The following is a 17,385-nucleotide window of genomic DNA, read 5'->3' as shown; positions in this document are numbered from 1 at the left end:
CTTGTTCTCCTCTGTTGTTAGGTTGCTAGTAGAAGTAGGAACTCCTGGTGGTTCCAAAAGCAACTTGGAGATGGATCAGCTCTTTGGGATGCAAATATGTTCTGATTTTTAGAATTATTTTGAATAGTTACTTTTAGATCTTATAATAGTCCAGTGAAACTATAAGTTATTTGCTACACTTTCCCACATAAAATGAATTCAAATTTTCCTTTTTGACATTTTGAAAATAAAATGTCAGATTGTACTACACATTTCAGGAGCTTCCCATGAATTCAGTTTGCTGTTGCTAACTTTCATCAAATTTATGTTCAGCAAGAGGTGAAGGTTGTAACTACTAAAGTCTTTAGCAGGTGGAACTAGATAGCTAAAGTTGAGGGGAGTGGGGGAATTTTATGTATATATCTAAGTATATCCAAGCAAGATCGTCTAGATTGAACTCTAAATTCCATGATTGTCAATCTAGGTTGATCAAAATCATTTAGATAGGGGTTGGTGCCATGGCTCACTTGGTTAATCCTCCGCCTGTGGTGCCGGCATTCCATATGGGCGCCAGGTTCTAGTCCCGGTTGCTCCTCTTCCAGTCCAGCTCTCTGCTGTAGCCTGGGAGGGCAGTGGAGGATGACCCAAGTGCTTGGGTCCCTGCACCCGCAAGGGAGACCAGGAGAAAGCACCTGGCTCCTGGCTTCAGATCTGCACTGCACGCCGGCTGTAACGGCCATTTGGGGAGTGAAGCAATGGAAGTAAGACCTTTCTCTCTGTCTCTCTCTCTCACTGTAACTCTACCTGTCAAATATAAAAATCATTTTGACATGCTGTCTTCTTTACTATCTGTGTTTACACATTCTGCACTTGCAACTCGATTGATTACAGAAGCAAAAAGAAAGATGGAATACAGACTATTTGTGCTTATTTTACTTATAAAAAAGGAACAAATTTCATGTATTTAGTACATACAGTTCTAAGAACATAATGATAATTCCCACCCTACCACTCCCTCTCTCTCACTCCTACCCTCTCTTTCATCTTTTTTTAATTTCTTATATTGAATAATTTTAATTTTATTTATAATCACAAGCTTAATCCTCCACTAAATAAAGAATTCAATGAATAGAAGAAAAACTGGTGTTCCTCAATATTATAGAAAAGAGGTATAAACAATAATTAAATTTCAAAATATTAATTTTGACCATATTTTTTTTTATACTCTGTATGTTAGTTACCACAAATCTGGGAAAACATATTTATCATTTTGGGACTGGCTTAAGCATAATGATTTCCTGTTGCTTCAATTTTGTTGTGAAAACAGGATTTCATTCTCCTTTATGGCTGAATAGTATTCCATTGTGTATATATCCCATAATTTCTTTACCTAGTCATCAGTTGATGGGCATCTGGGTTGATTCTGTATCTTAGCTGTTGTGAAGTGAGCCAATGTATTGGGGGTACAGAGAATTCTTTCATATGCCAATTTCATTTCCTTTGGATGAAATCCCAGGAGTGGGATGGCTGGATCTTACAGTACATCTATTAGGAATCTCAATATTATTTTCCATATTGGTTATATGAGTTTACATTACCACCAACTGTATATTAGGGTTCATTTTCCCCCACATCCTCACCAGCTTTTGTTATTTTCTGAATTTTGGATGATGGCCATTCTAGCTGGGGTGAGGAACCTCCACTTTGGTTCTTATTTGCATTTCTCTGGTGGCCAATGCTCCTGAGCGTCATTTCATGTGCTGGATAGCCATTTGTATTTCATTGTTTGAAAAATATCCATTCATCTCCTTAGCTCATTTCTCAACTGAATTACTTGCTTTGTTGTTGTTGAGTTTCCTGAGCTCCTTATATATTCTTGATATTAATCCTTTGTCAGATGTATAGTTTGCAAATATTTTCTCACATTCTATCAGTTGCCTCTTTTCCTTTGCTGGGCATTTCCTTTACGGTGCAGAAGCTTCTTAGCTTGATGGGATCCCATTTGTCTGTTTTTGATTTTATTGTCTATACTTCTAGGGTCTTATCCAAGAAGTCTTTGCCTATGCCAGTGTCTTGTGGTGTCTCCCTTGTGTTTTCCTCCAGTAATTTGATGATTTCAGATTTTAAATTTAAAACTCTGATCCATTGTGAGTTTATTTCTGTATAGGATATAAGGTAGGAGTCTTGTTTCATACTTTTTCATGCAGAGATTCAGTTTTCCAAACATCATTTGTTGAAGAGGCTGTTATTTCTTCAGGAATTGATTTGAGATCATTTGTCAAAGACTAGTTGGTTGTAGATGTGGATTAATTTCTAGGGTCTCAGTCTGTTCTATTGGTTGGCATGTCTATTCTCATGCCAGTACCAAACTGTTTTGATTATAGATAACTTATAAAGTCTTGAAATCAGGAATTGTGATACTTTCAGCTTTATTTTTATTGTTTAGGATTGCTTTACCTATTTGAGGTCTCCTGTGATTCCATGGAAAATTCTTCCAGGTTCATTAATTGAAGAATTGATGTCATCAAAATGTCCATACTATACAAAGCAATTGCAGATCCAGTGTGATCTCAATCGAAATACCAAAGCATTCTTCTCATATCTAGTTGTGCTCTTGCATACATTTATGTTGAATTTTCACATGTCAAAACCAAGAAAAAAGCTCAAGTGATGAATTGGGTCTTTCTATTTTAAGTTCGCTCTAATTGTTCTGACAAGGTTTATGTGGAGTGCTCATTGATAAGAAGCCACAGAATCCGCCAGCACCACGGCTCAGTAGGCTAATCCTCCACCTAGTGGTGCCGGCACACCGGGTTCTAGTCCCAGTCAGGGTGCCAGATTCTGTCCCGGTTGCCCCTCTTCCAGGCCAGCTCTCTGCTGTGGCCTGGGAGGGCAGTGGAGGATGGCCCAAGTCCTTGGGCCCTGCACCCCCTGGGAGACCAGGAGAGGCACCTGGCTCCTGGCTTCGGATCAGCGCGGCGCACCGGCCGCAGTGGCCATTGGAGGGTGAACCAATGGTAAAGGAAGACCTTTCTCTCTGTCTCTCTCTCTCACTATCCACTCTTCCTGTCAAAAAAAAAAAAAAAAAGTCACAGAATCCATGGTGGTCTCTGAAAGTCACAAGATACGTAACAGAAATGTTTAAGAAATAGCAGGACAGTCACCGAGCCTTTGCTGATTTAAGCATAGATTGGTATGTGCTGTCCTGGGGAAATTTCATCCTAATCATTTTACATGATTTGAACTGTCTGTGACTTATGTTGACTATAGGAGTAAAACACTAGTTTGTATAAATAGGTGAATGCTGAATCCAAACAAATCTCACGTGTATGCTATTAAACCTCACCTCTGTGTTCCTTTTCTTCTTCCTCCTTTCTCTCCTTTCTTCTTCAAATGCACATCAGACATCTACACTTTGATAGGTGTTGTGCTAAATGGAGACATTAAAAAGCAATAGATTCTCTGTTAAAATTGAAAATACAGTTGATAAGCCAAGCACGTGGCCATAGAAAGTAGTGAATTCCAAGGCCAACCTAAGGTGTATGTGGGGGGGTGTGAAATGGAGGAACCAAGGAACTAACTCATTGATCCATGAACAGAAACCTGGCATACCTCTGTGATTTTTTAACTTTCTGATACAATCCTCAGATCAAAGTAAAAAAGAAAAAAAAAAAAGAGGTGTACCTTCTTAGAAAGTAGAACAGACTCTTCTAAAACTCTATTGGGGGTAGCTTTGTACAGTAGAAATATCAGTAACCTGAAACCCTGTGTTATAATTGTAATTTTGAGTGAGCTACTGAGACAGTAAGTTTCAATGACCTCATCTGTAAAATGTAGATCAAACAGTTAAAAAATTGTGAAGTTTTTAGTTTGAAATTATTTCAGATTTAACAAATAAGTTGCAAAGCACTATTCCCAAATCCATTTACCACAAATATTAATATCTCAACATGGCTACATAAATTATTTAAACCAAAAATTAAGGTATATATAATGCTACTGACTAATCAACATTGCATTCAAAACATTTTTTTAAAGATTTATTTTATGTATTTTAAAGGCAGAGGTGTAGAGAGTTAGAGATGAAAAGAGAGAGGTCTTCCATCTACTGGTTCACTCCCTAAATGGCTGCAATGACTAGAGCTGGTCCAGGCCAAAGCCAGGGGCTTCTGCCAGGTCTCCCAGTGGGTCCAGGAGTCCAAGCACCTGGACCATCCTCTGCTGCTTTCCCAGGCATGTTAGCAGGGAGCTGGATTGGAAGCAGAACATCCAGGACTTGAACCGGCACTCATATGGGATGCCAGCACTGCAGGCCAGGGCTTTAAACCACTGCACCACAGTGCCGGCCCTGCATTCGAATTTTGCCAGTTGTTCTAATAGGGTACTTTCTGTGGTGAGAACCAATCCAATATCATGCCTTCCCTTTGTCCTGCCTCCTTAGACTTTCCCAGTCTGAGAAATTTCTTTAGTTTTCATTGTTGTTATTCTTGACCTGTAACTTGGTAGAATATCTCATAATAAGGATCTGTCTCATGTTTCTTTTTAGTATGTTGGTTTTAAGAAATGCATTTTTAATAAGAATATCACATAATGATTTTTTTCCCTTTTCACCTAGGAGGTAGTGAAGATGTGACAACTTAGTGATTTTGCCATTGATCACTTGGTTAAAAAAGTCCCTGCCAGATTCTTCCACTGAAAAACCATTTTCAATCTTGATTAGTTGTAAAATTATCTAAACTATCATTGCAAATGGAAATAAATACTAACCCTGTTTGAAGGGTATGCAAAGAATGAATCATTATAGTTTGTTGTCCAATTTCAGGATGAGGACTGGATAAATTTATATTGGGGGGCCAAATTTAGATATGTAATACCATTATATATTGTCTGTCATTTTATGTGCTAATTGATCATGTTTCTCAAAAGCACATCCATTTGGAATGCCGCAGAGAAACTGATTTCTTTTTCTGAACCATGCAGTAATAGTCTTTATTATCCGTGATTATAGGAAAGTTTTCTGCCAACCTAGAGTTTAAAACAAGTGCTCCCGTTCCCCATCATTGTTTATCAAATATAAAGAACTGTTTGCATTGAAAAGTTGGTCGCTTATACTTAGCCATCATCATTATAAACAACACATTGTTTTTGAAAATAACAGACACTTAGAATCTTTTAAGTTAAAAGAGGTAGACAGTACCATCTAACTCCTTTATTTTGATGTAGTCACAGAGTTGAAACTTAATACAATTATATTAAAATTTAAAAAAATTTAGTAATGACAATTCTTTCCCATGGTTCTTTATTGGAGTCTCTAGTATTTCTGTTTCGTAGTGATAATGATTACATCTTCAGCAAGGCTTGTCAGCTGAAAGAATTTGTTTTTCTGTTAGAGATGAGGTCATAGTACATTTGGAAGTAAAATAGGTGGATCCAGGGGACAGCCATCAGAGTTGTAATTGAGAAGAACTAGAAAGCATATCTGGATTATTTACATTCTGAGAGTGTAGAACAATTTGAACTAAAGTCAGCATTAATTTGTCATAAAATCAGGCAGGCAGACTTTAAGGAAAGATGTTTTAAGCGTTGTCGTGGTATGTGCAGGTTGCCACAACATCAGACTCTGAGGACTTAAAAAGCAGAAATATATTTCTCACGGCTCTGGAGCTCTGAAATCACGGTCATGGTGTGGGTAGGTTCAGTTTCTGGTGAGGGCTCTCCTGCAGGCACACACAGCCACCTTTCCCTGTGTCCTCACATGACAGAGGTCTCTGCTTCCGAGGCTGCTGACGCTATGGGATGACAGCCAACCTTTATGACTCCATGTAACCTTAATTATCTCCAAAGCCCTGTCTACAAAATCAGTTGCAATGGAAATTGGGACTTTCATACATGGAATTTGTGGCATCACAAGTAAGCTCATAGCACGTATCTAAATATATGTTAATTTATAAAAAAAAGAATAGCAAGTTGTTTTTATATAAGTTAATATATTAAACAGTTTAGTTGTAATTAGTTAAATTGACTATTTCAGAAATGTGTTGAAAAACATAGTTATACTGGGGGGTTGAAAATTGTACCTCTATTTCATTCATTGCACTGTTGAGATCTCAGGTCACAAGCCTGAGAATTATGTTTTGTCCTACCAGCACATGAGCAACAACAATAAAAGAGAGGGAGACGTGGGGAGAAACAAGTCGGTACAATGAGGGCAACCACATTCCCACTTAGGCTAGGATCCTTGTCTTCTGCAAGATAAATGCAGCAGGGTATGTCTCAAGATGAGGCTGTGTTGTAGGAATGGAAATTAAAGTACTAGAACCAGAGTGATTAACATCATTCTGGCAAGTTGTGTGTGCAAACAGTACACAATTATCTGATAAGAATGCTCCCCTTGGAATGTTTACTTATCTCCTTAGTTAAAATGCTGACATGTTTTAAGGTATTTAGCTGAAAACACAGAATCAAAATTTGGCCAACATATACATAATGTTCAACAGATGTGAGTTTGAAAGATTTGTGATGATCACCAGTGAAATTAGTCAAACCATGCTTAAATTAGATTTTTCTGATTTGTGAGTCATTTAAGTGTCCGCGGTGCAACTGCTTATGTGTGGAGAGAAAGATTACATATTCTACTCTTGGTTCTGGAAATGAAGAAGAAATGATAAAATATGGCATCTTCTTTTACATAACGTATCTGAGAAACTCAGTTCTGTATCTCATATTCACTCTATCACAGGCAAAGTTTATCTAATTTTCTCAACTAAATCATGACAGACTGAATTTAGGGGATTAATTGATATGTTTTCTTAATTCAAGAAAGGTAGTTCCTGGTGAGCGCTAGTCATGGGTATTCCATTTAATTATACCCAAGAAAAGTAAAATCATAAATATTTGAAAATGATTAGTAAAAAAGTAGGTGGAAATTGTCACATTGCTACAGAAGGTGATGTAGACTTGTTTGTAGAGTGAAAGAATAATAGATTCTATACGGAAATGCAGAACCAAGTCTAAAATAAAAGAAACTACATAACTGCATAAAAGAGCATAGCCACAACCATGGAGAAATGATTTCTGTAAGATTAGTGTCAAATGATGGGATGTAGGCTAAACTTTGACATTGAAATAAAAAATAGAAGCTTTATTGAAAAGGATACATTATCTTGGTTTTTCATTATAGCTCCTGCAAATAGACTGTACCTGTGGCAGAGCAGCTGTCTTCAGTGAATTTTGTAGAGCAGTTGTGGCGTGTAATGAGCTGAAACAAGACTGTTTTTCTCGTTGATTAGATCATTTGTGGAAAACTTGAGGATGGTGGGTGATGGGGAATGTATACAAGTGAGTAAGGATTCATGATTAAAGTCAGAAAAGAAAGTGGATTCTGTTACTGGTCTAACTAAGAATTCACAATGGATATTTCTGATTAGAAGCATAAATCATTAATATTTTGTTTTTCTCAATGCTTCTCTTTACCCTGTTGATGGCTTCAGAGTTATTTTTAAGTTGGATTTCCCTGAGAGTTCTGCACACACTGATGAAGTTCACTTTTCACAGCATGTTACCTACCAACAGCTGAGGAATGATTGGAAGAAAAAAAATACTTTAAGGAGAAAGGCATTCAAGCTACTTTAGAGGTTTCAAGAACCATATATCACTCTTTCAAATTATTTTCCCAAACAATGAAATCCCTAGGAATTTAGCAAGAAAATTTTGGTTATGAGATGTACATATACCACATATAATGATCTTATTAAATTGCATATGTTTGCTTAATATTGAAAGTTCATATTGTAATAATGTCAGATACTGTCATCAAAAAGAAAAATAACATTCTTACTGTGCATTTTAATATTAGAGCTGCTTCAGGTTTTAAAACTAATTTACTCTGGTCTCCTTTTGAATTCAGGGATTTTTGGTACAATATCCCCATTGGGTGAGTATGCAGCTTCAGGTCCAACTCTTGGTGGGATCAGAGGTTGTGTGGAAACAGACATTTCAGAGTTCCATGATCTGGGATTACATACTGGCTCTACCACTTCCAAATGATGTGATTACAAGCACGTGAAATTTCTTTCTTGTGCTCATTTGTTAAATAGGAACAAAGCACACCTCATGAGGCTGTTGTAAACATGCAAAAAATGAAGGCTTAGAATAAAATATGAAAGGGATGGATTGTATTAGTAAAAGTTACGAGCTTTAAGAGTAAAGGGATTATGTGCAGTTCACACTTAGTGCCTGTGTTTACTCAATAGGGGATTATTTCATGCCTAGGAAGCTTATGGAATTGTGAAACATTGGGAGTATTGTGGTGAGAGGATATTCAGCTTTGGGACACCCTAAATTTTGTAAGCTGAATTACTCTTAGCTATTAAAACATTCGAGGAAGACATTTTGCAGCCCTCCAATTTTAAATGAACTCTTGAAAGGATTAAATACATGTATATGACATGATTTCCAGAACTGTCCTCACATTTAGTTCTTACTTGTTTCTTGATTTTATAAAATATGGTGATCCGGATTAAACCTCATTCATCTGCTATAATATATCAGTCATTTGAAAACAAAAATCATTATTTTTACTTATGTTGCTTTTGGTATGCATTCTATCCATCTGATAACATACAACATGACTTTTTAAACTATCATTATTATTTATAGCTCTTGAAAAAGACATTGTAAGAAAAATCAGCAGTTGAGACTTAGCATGATAAAAAAAAAAAAACTCATGAAAATGCTTAAAGGAAGCAGAAGTGAAATTAAATATTATAGTCAAATCAATCCATCTGAGAACTGTTTTCTTCAGGGAACTGTTAAATGAGGAGCCAGGATCTCTTCTTATATAATAAGGTATGAAAATTTACAGTCCAGGCTCTTGATGCTTGTTTCTGTTATTCCTCCTTTAGATCTTTTGGATAGCACTGCATTTGCCACATTACTGAATCTGAGGTGTCCAGATGAGCATGATTGTCTTGGGGCTGGCATTGGGAGGGAGTATTCATAGCTGCTGCAATGTCTGCAATCGTGTCTGGAACCCGAGGTTCCAGAATAGTCTAATCAAAAGATGTGGAATCTGGGACCCAGAGGGGTCTGGATTTGAACAATGGCTTTGCCACAATAATGTTACTGGTCATGACCTTATCCTGTTCATAATTTCTGTGGTGGCCCTGGCTCTCTCTTAAAATCATTTGTATATCAAGCAGAACAAAATAAGGGAAAGCAGTAAGGTGGGGAGAGAGCTTGATACTTTTGTGACGGTCTAGAATGTTGAATATGTAACTAAACCTTGTCCTTCAAAACCAAGATAGAAGAAAAACTTCAGGTGATTGCCTGATAAATGTACAAGATAAAAGCAAATGGGAATCGGACCTGAACAATTGAGGTGGTAGATTTTTGTTTTGTTGTATTTTCTTATAGGGCATTAAAAATTATGTGATGATTTACATGTCGTATATTTTTCTTTGAGTTTATAATTTAGTAAAGATGGTATAAATAATAAAAAATTGGCATATTATGTCAATGCATCAAGAAAAATTTCAATGTAGTTGTTATCTCCTAACTAGAGTTCATAATCATTAAGACCTGAGTGTGAATCTAGTGTGATGACTTACTTGACAAACACTTAACTGTTTTTTTTTTTTTTTTACATAGAAACCTTTTATTTAAGGTATACAAACTTCATGCATTTCATATATACAGATTTAGGAACATAGTGATTCTTCCCACCCTACCCTTCCTCCCGCCTGCACCCTGACCCTTCTTCTACCTCCCTCTCCTATTCTCATTTTTATTTTTTACAAAGATCTATTTTCAATTAACTTTATGCTTTTGGATTAACCCTACACTAAATAAAGAGTTCAACAAATAGTATGGAAAAAAAAAAAAAAAACCTGTTCCTCAACAGTTTAGACAAAGGCTGTTCAAAATCATCACACCTCAAAATGTCAATTTCACTTCCATAGATTTCCTTTTAGGTATTCTATTAGTTACCACAGATCAGGGAGAACATATGGTATTTGTCTTATTGTGATTGGCTTATTTCACTCTGTATAATGGTTTCCAGTTACATCCATTTTGTTGCAAATGAAAGGATTTCATTTTTTATACCATCGTGTGTATATGTATACACACACACATACATATATAATATATAATACATATAATATATAATACACATTATATCATATATGATTGTGTATATTATATATAATATATATTATATACAATATTATATAATGTATAATATATGATTATATACAATATATATTAATATATGCTATGTATTATATATATTATGGTATATATATGATTTATTTATACAGTCTTCAGATGATAGACCCCCCTGGGTTGATTCCATATCTGAGCTATTGTGAATTGAGCTGCAATAAACATGAGGGTACAGATAACTCTTTCATAGTCTGATTTCATTTCCTTTCAGTAAATTCCCAGGAGTGGGATGGCTGGGTCATATAGTAGGTCTATATTCAGATTTCTGAGGTATCTCCATACTGTCTTCCACAGTGGCTGTACCAGTTTACATTCCCACCAACAATGGATTAGGGTACCTTTTTCCCCACAGCGTTGCCATCATTTGTTGACAAACAGTTACCTTAATCTCTCTAAAGTAGCTTTACTGAGAAGTCTTATGTAACACAGTTCCTTTTTTTTTTTTTAAAAAAAAAAAGATTGATTTATTTATTTGAAAGTTAGAAAGAGGAGAGGCAGAGAGAGAGAGAGGTCTTCCATCTGATGGTTCACTCCCCAATTAGCCGCAACAGCCGGAACTGTGCCGATCCGAAGCCAGGAGCCAGGAGCTTCTTCTGGGTCTCCCATGTGGGTCCAGGGGCCCAAGTACTTGGCCCATCTTCTACTGCTATCCCAGGCCATAGCAGAGAGCTGGATTGGAAGTGGAACAACCGGGACTAGAACCGGTGCCCATATGGGATGCCAGCGCTTCAGGCCAGTTCTTTTTAGTGTACAGCACTTCTTGTTTGAGATATAGAAAGCATTAATTAAGGATTACTTGTTAATATCAGTCCACATGCTTTATTTCTTTTCATTTTTTAATTTTATTTTGAAGACCCAGAGAGCTGCTACATCCACTAGTTCATGCCCCCAAATGTCTGCAAATTGCTGAGAATGGGCCAGGCTGAAGTCATAAGCCTAGGACTCAGTCCATTCCTCTCAGGTGGGTGGCAGGGACTTCAATACTTGATGCCTATTGCTTCCCAGGGTGCACATTAGCAGGAAGCTGGAATTAGAAGCTAGCTGAGCTGGGACTCTGAGCACTCTGATAGGAGTGGGATGTAGACATCCAGTGCAACATTATAACTAGTGCACCAAATGCCTGCCAATATAGAGGTTCATATTTTTACTGTGCATTCCATCTCTACTTTCTATAATGGACTTGATTCAGGTATTTTCTCTTTAAAGCATATTTTTTAAACAAGCTAAAGTCTAAGGAGAAATCAAGGATGCACTCCAGCAAGATTCATCACATTGGCACACTTCCTGACCACAGACAAGTCCTTTAAATTACCTTTCCTTGTTCTCTCATCTATCACGAAAGGATGGCGACACCAGCTCTCCTTTCTCCACAAAGTCGGAGTCAGCCTTGAATTGGATAACATCTGCTAAAGTGCTTTGGAATGTATAAAGTATTAACTGTTAAGTAAAAATTTAATGAGAAGAGGAGATACTTGTTATATTTATAAGATGTTAAGATAACACAGACTTTGCAACACATACACTCTTTTTTGATAATTATTGATGAATAATAACTAAGACAATACGTGCTTTTAATTATTGATGTGTGATACTTTTCTGTACATCAAAACACTTCCAGGACTTGGTTACCACTTTGTTTATGTATTTGGAGTCAAATCAGGTTTAAAATTATACAGGATAGCTTTTTAAACTACACATTGAAAAAAGGGCAGGACACACACACACACACACACACACGCAGATTGCTCTATTTTCAGATCTCAAAGGCTGATGTATGCTTTCAGAGCTTTCCAGGAGGCAGACGATTCCAGAGCCATTAGAATTCCTGAAGAAAAGTGATGCTTAGTGGAACTAGATAAATGATATTGTTTGTTAATCTCCCTGTTAATATTCTTTTTTTTTTTTAAAGACTGTGCCTCAGGTTAGCACTTAATTTAGTCTAAAGTTTGACTCAAACCTATTGCTAGGGTTTACTGATCTCATACTTCATTAAACTCTGAATTCAGAAACTGAGTTTGACTAATTCATTTTAGTTCTACAGAGGTCACATTACAAAAATCTGAAAGGTAGTCAGAATTAATACAGATTGCATAACACTTTTGGAGCAGTAAAATTCTGACATTTTCAGGAGGAAATAGATACTGAAATCTTGATGTAGTCTAAATACATGTCTAAGCATGCATTTTTTTTATTTATGCCAATGCAAATATAAGCAAGTGAAACAATATTCTGCAATTCTGATAGCCTTAGGGGAGATGTCCAGGGTTCCAGGAATTGAAGCAAGTTTCCAAGAATATAAAGAAAAGATGACCTGTAATATAATAAAAGAAACATCAGGGAAAATAATGGCTGTATGTTATTTTTATGTTTATTTCATAAATAAAATGAAAGACATGTTACCAAAATTAATCATTCAAAGAATATTAAATACAAGCAGCATGGTTTGTGGTGTAGTGTGTTAAGCCACTGCTTGGAATGCCCACATCCCATATTGGAGTTCCTGGTTTGAGTCATGGCTGCTTTGCATTTCTGACCCAGCTTCCTGTTAATATACCAGGGAGGCAACAGATGATGTCCCAGGTACTTGAGTTCCTGTCACCATATGGGAGACCTGGATGGAATTCTGGATTCGTGGCTTCAGTCTAGCCCAGCCCTGACTATATACTGCATTTGGGAAGTGAATGAGCAGATGTAATCTCATGCTCTCTCTCTCTCTCCCTCACCCCTCCCTCCCTCCCTCCATTTCTCTTTTTCTCCCTCTCTCTTTATGAGTCTACCTTTTAGATAAATAAAGCTTTAAAAAGGAATATATACAAAAGGGCTTCCATAGATGCAATTCTACAGTATAAAGCTGAGGAAACGGATATAATCAGTATTTCCTGATGCCCAAAAATCATCATGTCAGTTGACTATATCTAGATGAACACTACATGAATTTTAGGACAAGTTCTACACATTTGAGCATGGAAATCCTCAACTTTCTTTGATAAAGTGAATGCTAAACCACCCAAGATCTCACTGGGGACTTCTTTGAGGTATTCTGTAGAAAGGCGAGCCTGCAGGGGAAAAGCAAAGCTTTGCAGCCTGGAGCTCATTCATCCATTCAGAGGAGACATTTATACTTTATTCCTCTTGATAGAAGCATCCGGTTGAATGGAGAGAATGTATATACCAGCATCATACACTCTTCACTCAATAACTTGAGGTTTTGTGCTTTCTCTCTTACTCCTTCCTCCCTTATGAAATGAGAACTATAGTAAGACTGTATGCTGTCTTCCTGTGCATCATAAAAATATAGCTATTATTGACTAAACAATAGCTATTATATTACATGTTTTTAAAAGTGTATACAAGTGTGGTAATTCCAGGTGTCACTTTTGTAGCCATGTCTTCTTAGAGATGCTCTATTTTGGATTCACATTTGTCTGCTTTAATCACATCTCATTGAGAAAAGTCCTCAGCCACTTAGTGATTTTAATCTGTATTTTTCAGAGAGTCAATGAGTTTTCCTTTGTATTTGCTTTGTTCTGATCCACAACAAAATGCCAGGTATGTGCAAGTGTCTGTCATTATTATTAAAGAGGTAATGTGCTGAATCAAAAGCACATGACCTTGAATTTGTACATAGTTATTTAGAATGATGGGCTAAAATTACAAACCAGAGCAGGAAAAACTGCACAGAGGAAAATGATTTGCATTTACTTTCAGGGGTATACACTCTTATTCACTTTTTACTGTTTTAAAAATTAAAAATAGAATTTGATTAATGTGTAATATTTGCACTTTTTAGAGGCACCATATATATATATACACACACACACATATTTATGTATAAGATGATCATATTAAGCAATTAGCAGGTATGTTTTTATCTTTATATTTGGAACCTACCAACTCTTCTCTTCCAGTTCTTCCTACAATATATAATACAATCTTGTTAACTGGAGTGCTCTACCATGCTGTAGAACTCTAGAACTTACTATTTTTATGCAGTTGGGCTTTGGTACCCATTATCCAACTTCCTTTAATTTAGCCTCTCCTCTTAGCCCCTCCTAGCCTCCAATATTCACTATTCTATGTTCAGATTGACTTTTTTCAACCTCCACATATGACAGAGAACATCCATCATTTTTTCCTACATCAGAGCTTGCATTGAAATTCGATTTTGTGCCCAAGGAGCCTGGGTCTGAAGAAAGCTGTCACTTTGCAGAGTGAAAATGAGTCCATGTCTAAATTTTGCACCCTGATGGCCTTGTTGCCTCCCTCTAACCTGGCCTTTTAAAAGAGAAGTAGACAGGATTTACCCTCCTAAAACTCTGACACTGATTCAGTGACACTATCCATGGCCCCGTCTTCACTTGAGTCACATCTAGTTTTCAGCAGTGCTTTTTGGAAACCAACAAAGCTATAAAATAAAAAATAAATGACTGCTCAATATGGTGTTGGGATGGGGAAAAGTGTTAGGTTCTTTGAGTGTTTGAGGAGGAACATCTGTCCAAACTAGAACATAATTCTGCCTCATGATGACACTGTTGTCAGGTTGTCAGAGAATGCCAAGAATCCTTTTCCTTAGATCCACCGACCCTGGTTAACCTATCACCTTATTATATATCTTGGATGTGTTCAATTTTATGCCACCTGCATTTAGTAGGTCATAAAGCATGAATGCACAGAGAGATATTGCTTTAAATAAGAAACAATATTTCAAAATAACAGGTTAACAATACTTAGAATGTATCTTTTAGAGAGCATGAGTATAATCTCACCCTACATATAATTACATGCAAATTCATGCAAGCATACAGTCACTGTTTTTACCGTAAGCATTTTATATAGTCTAAGAAGCTTTATGCCACACTTTTGGAGTTATTTCACTTGAAAAAATGATTTTACATGTTTAGGTTAGTATTTTATACATTTCAAATGGTAGTGTTATTGGGAAGAAGGAACAAGAAAATAAAATATGAGTGATTCAAATTTAATTTTACTTTTCTCACTTGCATCCCTCTATCTGTCATTATTTTAAAGATTTATTTATTTGTTTGAAGGGCAGAGTCAGAGAGAGGGAAAGACAAAGAGAAAAAGATCTTCCATCCTCTGGTTCATGCTCCAAATGGTTGCAACAGCCAGGGCTGGGCCAGGCAGAAGGCAAGAGACTGGAACTCTCTCTAGGTGTCCCATGTGGTGGCAAGGGTCCAAGCACTTGGGCCATCTTCTGCTTTCCCAGGTGCATTAGCAGGGAGCTGGGTAGGAAGTGGAGCAGCCAGCACATCAATCAGCGGTCCTATGGGATGGAAGCTTAATCCATGCACCACATTGCCAGCTACCCTTATTTTCTTGCTATTCTCTGCCACATTTTAGTAATTGTATGACACTTAATAGTAGGAGTTATCTTAAATGGGACAGAAAAGCATGTGTCTAAATATTCCATTGGTTAACTTGTAGGTAGAAGTAAAATTCGTCAGTAACTGTAGTTTCAAAGTAGTGCAAAAATTTACCGTAGATGAGTTTTTTATTTACAGTTGACTCTCATTGTAAGTGTGGTTATTTCTGTGAAGTTGCTCTGAGTATTGAATTAGTGAATACTGAACCAGTGCTGCTAGGAGAAAGATAGGGTTAGGTTCTTACAAGCCTCTGGTCCCAATATTTTCATCAACCTGATTTGTTAGCATTGAACTCAGCCAATATACTCTAATACAAGCCTGAATCAAACTTACATAACACACATTTTTCTTCCTAAAGCACATCAAGCCTTTTATGACTAGGATCAGTATACTACACTTGAATACTACATCTGGAAGTCATTTCAAATAGCAAATTAAGGAACAACAACAAAAAAAGTGTCACTAAAAAGATTGAAAAAAGCATAATTGCTTACAGTATGAGAGCTGCAACAAGAGAGCAGAGTGTTGCCCTATTTTCCCTTAGTTGGAAAATGTGTGAATTAGTGGACTCAAATTTGTTAAGCTTTCAGTGTGTCCATAAATGAGCTTGAACAAATTTTATCAACAGGAGGATACCAAAATACATAATCCAGGAATAGTGAAGATTATCCATGTAGCAAATGGTATAAGCAGAGTCATTTGGATGACAATGTATGATGACTTTAATATTCAGGGACTAGGTAACTTATTCACCCAACTATATAGATGAATAAATAAAGAAATAATTAGAAAAACAGAAAATAGCGATGAAGATAAATTAGCAGTAATATAATTATAAAGCAAGAATGACAACAGTTGAAAATTATAAACAGTGGAAAGAAACAGGATTTTCTATTATATTTGCGTGTGTATATACTAGACAGAGGATTGACAAAATAATACACTGTTTAATGGCAACAGTGTTTCCTGTAGAACCTACAGTTAAAGTCAGTAAATGATCAATGGATTCTAACTTAAGTCTATGAATATCAAATATTATAATATACATATTGTAACCCTTAATGGTACAAAATGTTTCTATGGAAAATTTATTAGCAAAAGTTTTTCTTTTGAAATTGGGAGGACCTTTATGAGCTGAAGAAAATACGTTGAGGATTCTTGGCTCTGCTCACCAGTGCCTGGTGCCTTACTTTATCAGTCTAGCCTGTTGGATGGAAATCCTGACTTAGGGCCAGTCAGGTAATAGTCATTATGATGAAAGACAAAAAGAACTTAAAGATGTTTACATCTTAGTGGGGGACATATTTAAAAATCAAATAAGAATGAAGAGTGTAACCAATGCTGATATAGAAAGGAATAAAAATAGAGTGTTAATAGATATATTTTAAAAAAAGAAGTGTGGGAGTTTAGCAAAGGCCAGAGAGAGGTTCTAGAGTGAACCAAGTAGACAATGTTGACTGGAATAGCAAGAAGTAGACTGCTAGGAAGGAGTGGCCTGGTCTGTTTGTGTTTGAAGAAATACAGAAGACTATTGCCACTAGTTTGGAGTGAGTAGCACATGAAATCAGAGAGGAAAGGGGAGCTCACCAGTTAAGTTGTCATGATCTGACCCACTATATTATTCCTGTTATTGATGTAATGGCATTTGGCTGTGTTTAAAATATGCCATCAGAAAAGAACATTAACAAACAAAACAATCTATGTGTCTGTGTGTTGTAGAGATGTTACCCCTGGCCTTCTGCCTTCTTAATCATGTTCCACAGGTTTGTTTTTTTTTTTTTTTTGTTTTTGTTTTTGT

General features: G+C 36.4%; 1 protein-coding gene across 4 annotated transcripts in view; it reads left to right on the top strand.

Annotated features, from left to right (window-relative positions):
* The window catches only part of CDH7 (cadherin 7), a 159,801-nt gene that overhangs the window by 17,250 nt on the left and 125,166 nt on the right, over window positions 1-17,385 (top strand). The gene's annotated exons all lie outside the window — the stretch shown is intronic.

Source organism: Oryctolagus cuniculus, chromosome 10 (genome assembly GCF_051225735.1).
Source record: "Oryctolagus cuniculus isolate XC-2025 breed Fujian yellow rabbit chromosome 10, ASM5122573v1, whole genome shotgun sequence".
Classification (NCBI taxonomy): Eukaryota; Metazoa; Chordata; class Mammalia; order Lagomorpha; family Leporidae; genus Oryctolagus; species Oryctolagus cuniculus.
Note: the sequence above shows the minus strand (reverse complement) of the source record. Positions and strands in the feature narration are given on the sequence as shown.